The sequence below is a fragment of the Castor canadensis genome, chromosome 7, assembly GCF_047511655.1.
Source record: "Castor canadensis chromosome 7, mCasCan1.hap1v2, whole genome shotgun sequence".
NCBI classification, from domain to species: domain Eukaryota; kingdom Metazoa; phylum Chordata; class Mammalia; order Rodentia; family Castoridae; genus Castor; species Castor canadensis.
In genome coordinates, this window is record NC_133392.1 from 119,444,448 (window position 1) to 119,452,977 (window position 8,530).

Here is an 8,530-nt window from a genome sequence, read left to right on the forward strand (position 1 = left end):
CTCTGTAGACATTTCTGTTTTACTGCCACCGAGTGGTTTAGATTAGAATCTGCAGTTTTGTTGCTGGGCTTCAAAAGAAGAAAGGAAAAGTATGTTTATTTTTAAGTGTGAAATGCAAACAAATGATCTTTTTTTTTTCTTTTATTCATATATGCATACAATCTTTGGGTCATTTCTTTCCCCTTCAACCCGCCCCCTCCTTTACCCACCCCCTTCCCCCTGGATTTCAGGCAGAAACTATTTTGCCCTTATCTCTAATTTTGTTAAAGAGAGAGTATAAGCAATAATAGGAAGGACCAAGGGTTTTTGCTAGTTGAGATAAGGATAGCTATACAGGGAGTTTACTTGCATTGCTTTCCTGTGTTACCTTCTAAATTAATTCTTCTCAAACTAACCTTTTTCTGTAGTTCCTGGTTCCCTTTTCCTATTGGCCTCTAAAGTATCTGCATTAGTTTCTCTGCATTGAGGGCAAAAAATGCTATCTAGTTTTTTGGATGACTTACCTATCCTCACACCTCCCTTGTGTGCTCTCGTGTTATCATGTTATCAAAGTCCAATCCCCTTGTTGTGTTTGCCCTTGATCTAATGTCCACATATGAGAGAGAACATACAATTTTTGGTATTTTGGGCCAGGCTAACCTCACTCAGAATGATGTTCTCCAGTTCCATCCATTTACTTGCAAATAATGAGATTTCATTCTTCTTCATGGCTGCATAAAATTCCATTGTGTATAAATACCACATTTTCTTAATCCATTCATCAGTAGTGGGGAATCTTCACTGTTTCCATAACTTGGCTATTGTGAATAGTGCTGCAATAAACATGGGTGTGCAGGTGCCTCTGGAGTAACCTGTGTCACATTCTTTTGGGTATATCCCCAAGAGTGGTATTGCTGGATCATATGGTAGATCTATGTTTAGATTTTTTTTATTGTTTTATTATTCATATGTGCATACAAGGCTTGGGTCATTTCTCCCCCCTGCCCCCACCCCCTCCCTTACCACTCACTCCACCCACTCTCTTACCAACCACTCCACTCCCTCCTTCTCCCCGCCACCCTCTCAATACCCAGCAGAAACTATTTTGCCCTTATCTCTAATTTTGTTGAAGAGAGAGTATAAGCAATAATAGGAAGGAACAAGGGTTTTTGCTGGTTGAGATAAGGATAGCTATACAGGGAGTTGACTCACATTGATTTCCTGTGCATGTGTGATACCTTCTAAGTTAATTCTTCTCGATCTAACCTTTTCTCTAGTTCCTCGTCCCCTTCTCCTATTGGCCTCAGTTGCTTTTAAGGTATCTGCTTTAGTTTCTCTGCGTTGAGGGCAACAAATGCTAGCTAGTTTTTTGGGTGTCTTACCTATCCTCACCCCTCCCTTGTGTGCTCTCGCTTTTATCATGTGCTCAAAGTCCAATGCCCTTGTTGTGTTTGCCCTTGATCTAATGTCTGCATATGAGGGAGAATATATGATTTTTGGTCTTTTGGGCCAGGCTAACCTCACTCAGAATGATGTTCTCCAATTCCATCCATTTACCAGAGAATGATAACATTTCGTTCTTCTTCATGGCTGCATAAAATTCCATTGTGTATAAATACCACATTTTCTTAATCCATTCATCAGTGGTGGGGCATCTTGGCTGTTTCCATAACTTGGCTATTGTGAATAGTGCCACAATAAACATGGGTGTGCAGGTGCCTCTGGAGTAACCTGTGTCACAGTCTTTTGGGTATATCCCCAAGAGTGGTATTGCTGGATCATATGGTAGATCAATGTTTAGATTTTTAAGTAGCCTCCAAATTTTTTTCCAGAGTGGTTGTACTAGTTTTCATTCCCACCAACAGTGTAAGAGGGTTCCTTTTTCCCCGAATCCTCGCCAACACCTGTTGTTAGTGATGTTGCTAATGATGGCTATTCTAACAAGGGTGAGGTAGAATTTTAGTGTGGTTTTAATTTGCATTTTCTTTATTGCTAGAGTTGGTGAGCATTTTTTCATGTGTTTTTTGGCCATTTGAATTTCTTCTTTTGAGAAAGTTCTGTTTAGTTCACTTGCCCATTTCTTTATTGGTTCATTAATTTTGGGAGAATTTAGTTTTTTGAGTTCCCTATATATTCTGGTTATCAGTCCTTTGTCTGATGTGTAGCTGGCAAATATTTTCTCCCACTCTGTGGGTGTTCTCTTCAGTTTAGAGACCATTTCTTTTGTTGAGCAGAAGCTTTTTAGATTTATGAAGTCCCATTTATCTATGCTATCTCTTAGTTGCTGAGCTGCTGGGGTTCCATTGAGAAAGTCCTTGCCTATACCTATTAATTCCAGAGTATTTCCTACTCTTTCCTGTACTAGCTTTAGTTTGTAGTCTGATATTAAGATCCTTGATCCATTTTGAGTTAATATTGGTATAGGGTGATAAAAATGGATCTAGTTTCAGTTTTTTGCAGACTGCTAACCAGTTTTCCCGGCAGTTTTTGTTGAAGAGGCTGTCTTTTCTCCATCATATATTTTTAGCGCCTTTGTCAAAGACAAGTTGGTTATAATTGTGTGGCTTCATATCTGGGTCCTCTATTCTGTTCCACTGGTCTTCATGTCTGTTTTTGTGCCAGTACCATGCTGTTTTTATTGTTATTGCTTTGTAATATAGTTTGAAGTCAGGTATCGTGATACCTCCAGCATTGGTCTTTTGACTGAGTATTGCCTTGGTTATTCGTGGCCTCTTGTGTTTCCATATAAATTTCATGGTAGATTTTTCAATCTCTTTAATGAATGTCATTGGGATTTTGATGGGAATTGCATTAAACATGTAGATTACTTTTGGGAGTATCGACATTTTTACTATGTTGATTCTACCAATCCATGAGCATGGGAGATCTCTCCACTTTCTACAGTCTTCCTCAATCTCTTTCTTCAGAAGTTTATAGTTCTCCTTGTAGAGGTCTTTCACATCTTTTGTTAGGTTTACACCCAGGTATTTGATTTTTTTTTGAGGCTATTGTAAATGGAATTGTTTTCATATATTCTTTCCCAGTTTGTTCATTATTAGTGTATAGAAATGCTAATGATTTTTCTATGTTGATTTTATATCCTGCTACCTTGCTATTGATGGTGTCTAGGAGCTTCTGAGTAGAGTTTTTTGGGTCTTTAAGGTATAGGGTCATGTCGTCTGCAAATAGGGATATTTTGACAGTTTCTTTACCTATTTGTATTCCTTTTATTCCTTCTTCTTGCCTAATTGCTCTGGCTAGGAATTCCAGTACTATGTTGAATAGGAGTGGAGATAGTGGGCATCCTTGTCTGGTTCCTGATTTTAGAGGGAATGGTTTCAGTTTTTCTCCATTAAGTATAATGCTGGCTGTAGGTTTGTCATATATAGCTTTTATAATGTTGAGGAACTTTCCTTCTATTCCTAGTTTTCTTAGAGCTTTTATCATGAAATGATGTTGGATCTTATCAAAGGCTTTTTCTGCATCTATTGAGATGATCAAGTGGTTTTTGTCTTTGCTTCTGTTAATGTGGTTTATTACGTTTATTGATTTTCGTATGTTGAACCACCCCTGCATCCCTGGGATGAAGCCTACCTGGTCGTGGTGAATAATCTTTTTGATGTGTTGCTGAATTCGATTTGCCATTATTTTGTTGAGGATTTTTGCATCAATGTTCATTAAGGAGATTGGCCTATAGTTCTCCTTTTTGGAGGTGTCTTTGCCTGGTTTTGGGATAAGTGTAATACTGGCTTCATAAAATGTGTTTGGCAGTTTTCCTTCCCTTTCTACTTCATGGAACAGTTTAAGGAGGATTGGTATCAGTTCTTCTTTAAAGGTCTGATAGAATTCAGCAGAGAATCCATCAGGTCCTGGACTTTTCTTTTTAGGGAGACTCTTGATTGCTGCTTCAATTTCATTTTGTGTTATAGGTCTCTTCAGGTGATTAATTTCCTCTTGGTTCAGTTTTGGATGATCATATGTATCTAGAAATCTGTCCATTTCTTTTAGATTTTCAAATTTATTTGAATATAGGTTCTCAAAGTAGTCTCTGATGATTTCCTGGACTTCCATGGTGTTTGTTGTTATCTCCCCTTTTGCATTCCTGATTCTACTAATTTGGGTTTTTTCTCTCCTCATTTTAGTCAGGTTTGCCAGGGGTCTATCGATCTTGTTTATTTTTTCAAAGAACCAACTTTTTGTTTCATTAATTCTTTGAATGGTTTTTTTGGTTTCTATTTCGTTGATTTCAGCTCTTATTTTTATTATTTCTCTCCTTCTATTTGTTTTGGGATTTGCTTGTTCTTGTTTTTCTAGGAGTTTGAGATGTATCATTAGGTCATTGATTTGGGATCTTTCAATCTTTTTAATATATGCACTCATGGCTATAAACTTTCCTCTCAAGACTGCCTTAGCTGTGTCCCATAGGTTCCGGTAGGTTGTGTTTTCATTTTCATTGACTTCTAGGAACTTTTTAATTTCCTCTTTTATTGCATCGATGATCCATTCTTCATTAAGTAATGAGTTATTTAGTTTCCAGCTGTTTGCATGTTTTTTGTCTTTACTTTTGTTGTTGAGTTCTACTTTTACTGCATTGTGGTCAGATAGTATGCACGGTATTATTTCTATTTTCTTATATTTGCTGAGGCTTGCTTTGTGCCCTAGGATATGATCTATTTTGGAGAAGGTTCCATGGGCTGCTGAGAAGAATGTATATTGTGTAGAGGTTGGATGAAATGTTCTGTAGACATCTACTAGGTCCACTTGATCTATTGCATATTTTAGATCTTGGATTTCTTTATTGATTTTTTGTTTGGATGACCTATCTATTGATGATAATGGAGTGTTAAAGTATCCCACAACCACTGTGTTGGCGTTTATATATGCTTTTAGGTCTTTCAGGGTATGTTTGATGAAATTGGGTGCATTGACATTGGGTGCATATAGGTTGATAATTGTTATTTCCTTTTGGTCTATTTCCCCTTTTATTAGTATGGAATGTCCTTCTTTATCTCGTTTGATCAATGTAGGTTTGAAGTCTACTTTGTCAGAGATAAGTATTGCTACTCCTGCTTGTTTTCGGGGGCCATTGGCTTGGTAAATCTTCTTCCAGCCTTTCATCCTAAGCATATGCTTATTTCTGTCGGTGAGATGAGTCTCCTGTAAGCAACAAATTGTTGGATCTTCTTTTTTAATCCATTTTGTCAAACGGTGTCTTTTGATGGGTGAATTAAGTCCATTAACATTAAGTGTTAGTACTGATAGGTATGTGGTGATTCCTGCCATTTAGTTATCTTAGTTGTTTGAAGGTTTGATTGTGTGTACCTAACTTGATGTTACTCTCTACTGTCTTGCTTTTTCTTATCCTGTGGTTTGGTGCTGCCTGCCTTTTCATGGTTAAGTTGGGTGTCACTTTCTGTGTGCAGGATCCCTTGCAGAATCTTTTGTAATGGTGGCTTTGTGGTCACATATTGTTTTAGTTTCTGCTTATCATGGAAGACTTTTATTGCTCCATCTATTTTGAATGATAGCTTTGCTGGGTAGAGTATCCTGGGGTTGAAGTTATTTTCATTCAGTGCCCGGAAGATCTCACCCCACGCTCTTCTTGCTTTTAATGTTTCTGTTGAGAAGTCTGCTGTGATTTTGATGGGTTTACCTTTGTATGTTACTTGTTTTTTCTCTCTTACAGCCTTCAATATTCTTTCCTTAGTTTCTGAAATTGTTGTTTTAATGATGATATGTCGTGGAGTAGTTCTATTTTGATCTGGTCTGTTTGGTGTCCTGGAGGCCTCTTGCATTTGTATGGGAATATCTTTCTCTAGATTTGGGAAATTTTCTGTTATTATTTTGTTGAATATATTACGCATTCCCTTCGCTTGCACCTCTTCTCCTTCTTCGATGTCCATGATTCTCAAGTTTGGTCTTTTGATGGAGTCAGTGAGTTCTTGCATTTTCTTTTCACAGGTCTTGAGTTGTTTAATTAATAGTTCTTCCGTTTTTCCTTTCATTACCATTTCATCTTCAAGTTCTGAGATTCTGTCTTCTGTTTGTTCTATTCTGCTGGATTGGCCTTCCGTTTTGTTTTGCAGTTCTGTTTTGTTCTTTTTTCTGAGGCTTTCCATATCCTGGCTGTTTTCTTCTTTATTGTTGTCTATTTTTGTCCTGAGTTCATTTATCCATTTATTCATTGTGTTCTCTCTTTCACTTTGGTATTTATACAGTGCTTCTATGGTTTCCTTTATTTCTTCTTTTGCTTTTTCAAATTCTCTATTTTTATTGTATTGGAATTTCTTGAGTGTCTCCTGTACATTTTGGTTGACCCTATCCAGTATCATCTCTATAAAATTCTCATTGAGTACTTGTAGTATGTCTTCTTTTAAATTATTCTTGTGGGCTTCATTGGGTCCTTTGGCATAGTTTATGTTCATTTTGTTGGAGTCTGGATCTGAGTTTCTGTTCTCTTCATTCCCCTCTGGTTCCTGTACTAATTTTTTGCTGTGGGGAAACTGGTTTCCTTGTTTTTTCTGTCTTCCTGTCATTGTCCTTGGTGTTGTTACTGTCCCTGTACTGTGTGTAATTAAGTATTTTCTAGCTTGTAATAATAACAATGGTAATATTGAGAATGGAAGAGTGAGCTGAGATGGAAAGCAAGAAGTTAAAGAAAAGGGGAAAACAAATATACAGACAAGAGGGAGAAAGCAGAACAAGGTATCAGACAAGATAGTTTCAAAGGTATAAACAGGCAGTGTTAGTGTACTAATTGACAGTAAGCTGAACAGACAATAGAGAGACAGAGAGAGGATTGAAAATCAAAGATAAAAAAAAAATAAGTATATGAAAGTAATATCTATTTATAAAAATGAATTAAAATAAAATGGAAAATAGAAAATTAAAAAAAAAAAACCAAAAAACTTCCAAGTTTATATGCATTGCAATTTCAGTCTTAATAATTTGGATGTCCGTCTCAATCTCCAGTCCTGGATTTGGTACCTCAGATGTTGTTCTGTAGTTGTCTCATCAAAGGGGATGCATAAAGTAGAACAAAACTACACTCACACACACACAGAAGAAAAAAAAAAAAAGCCCCACCAAGTGTCCCCAGTTCAAATGCAATACAGTTTCAGTAAGTTTTTCAGCTTGCAGGTGTAATTCGGTTGTTCTCTCATCAAAGGTAGGGAGAAAAAGAAAAAAAAGCATCTGGAGGCAGTTCTGAGAGTGGTATCTGCAACTGTGGCTTGCCTGCCTGCTGCTCTCAGCCTGTAGCTGGCGGCGTTATTTATGCAGATCTCTGGGGTGAGCTAGCACTCACCTGGTCCCACAGGCTTTGTTTGCTCAGAGTTCTCCTGTGCGGGAGCCTCTGCTACAGGCTTTCCCCTTTCCAAGCACTGGGAAAGGTGACACTGCCCTGCGTTGTCAGGCCTGCGTGTTTATTTACAGTTCACGTGGGAAGTGGGTCTTCCCTCCTCTCACAAGCGTCCCCACTCCTGGTTGCTGGGCACGCCCCGCTCCCGCCAGAGCCTCTCTGGCCCGCCCAGCTTGTTTATTTACAGTCCCGGGAAGGGTTCCCTTCCCCCAATCTTCAGCGCTCAGGGCGCCCCACCCTCTTTCCGGCGTATCTTAACTGTTCTTATTGCTTAGTACTCAGTTTCTCTTTTTTTCCCGGGTGGAGGTCAGTCTGTCCAGGGGGCTATACTGCTCTGGCCCAGGCTTGTCTGTGGGGTACCACGGTACCGCGAAGCTCACCTGGTCCACGTCTTCCCAAGCCGTATGGGCGCCGGCCACTGGCGGCCCCGGGGGCCCTCCTCGGTTCTCCGTTTAATGTGAAGTGGAGATTCTCTGCGCCGGCTGGAGATGTGGAGGAGTCAAAGTTATGCCTTTTCTCGGTGATTATGCCTGCAAAGTGTGTCTCCAGCGTCTCTCCAAGATTTCACTATAGGAGGGTCGCTTTCTGCTTCCTACCTCTAGCCGCCATCTTGGAATTCTATCCCCTTCCTCCTTTAAATTGATGTCTCTCAGGTATTTTGTCACAGCGACAAAAAGTGACCAGGAAAGACCTTAAAAATAGTGAACCATTCAACACCAGACAAAACTCATCTGCACTGCTAGAGGTGGGAAGGTGATTCTTCCCAATGAGGGGAAGAATCCGGGGATGCTGGGAATGTGCTCTTGAGTGCTCTGGGGATGATTTACAGGGTGAGGCTATTCTGTGACAATTCATGGAACTGTTCTCTTAAGATTCATGTGCTTTTCTTATTTTTTGGGTAGGGGTTGTTTTTCGCTGTCTTGCGATGCTGGCAGATGGAAGCCAGGGCCTTTGTGCATGCTAGGCAAGTGCTCTACCACTCCAGCCCAAGATTGGTGCACCTTTCTGTATAATTATTAGACTCCAATAGCAGGTGCACTTAGAACCTGAGAGGGAGGAGTTAAGGAACAGAACGAGGTCTGTGCCTAAGGCCATTTGTGGACACTAAGGAAGCAGACACACAAAACCCAAGAGCTGGTCTATTCTACAAAAACAATGCCACCTGAAGGTTACATCACACATGTGGGGACA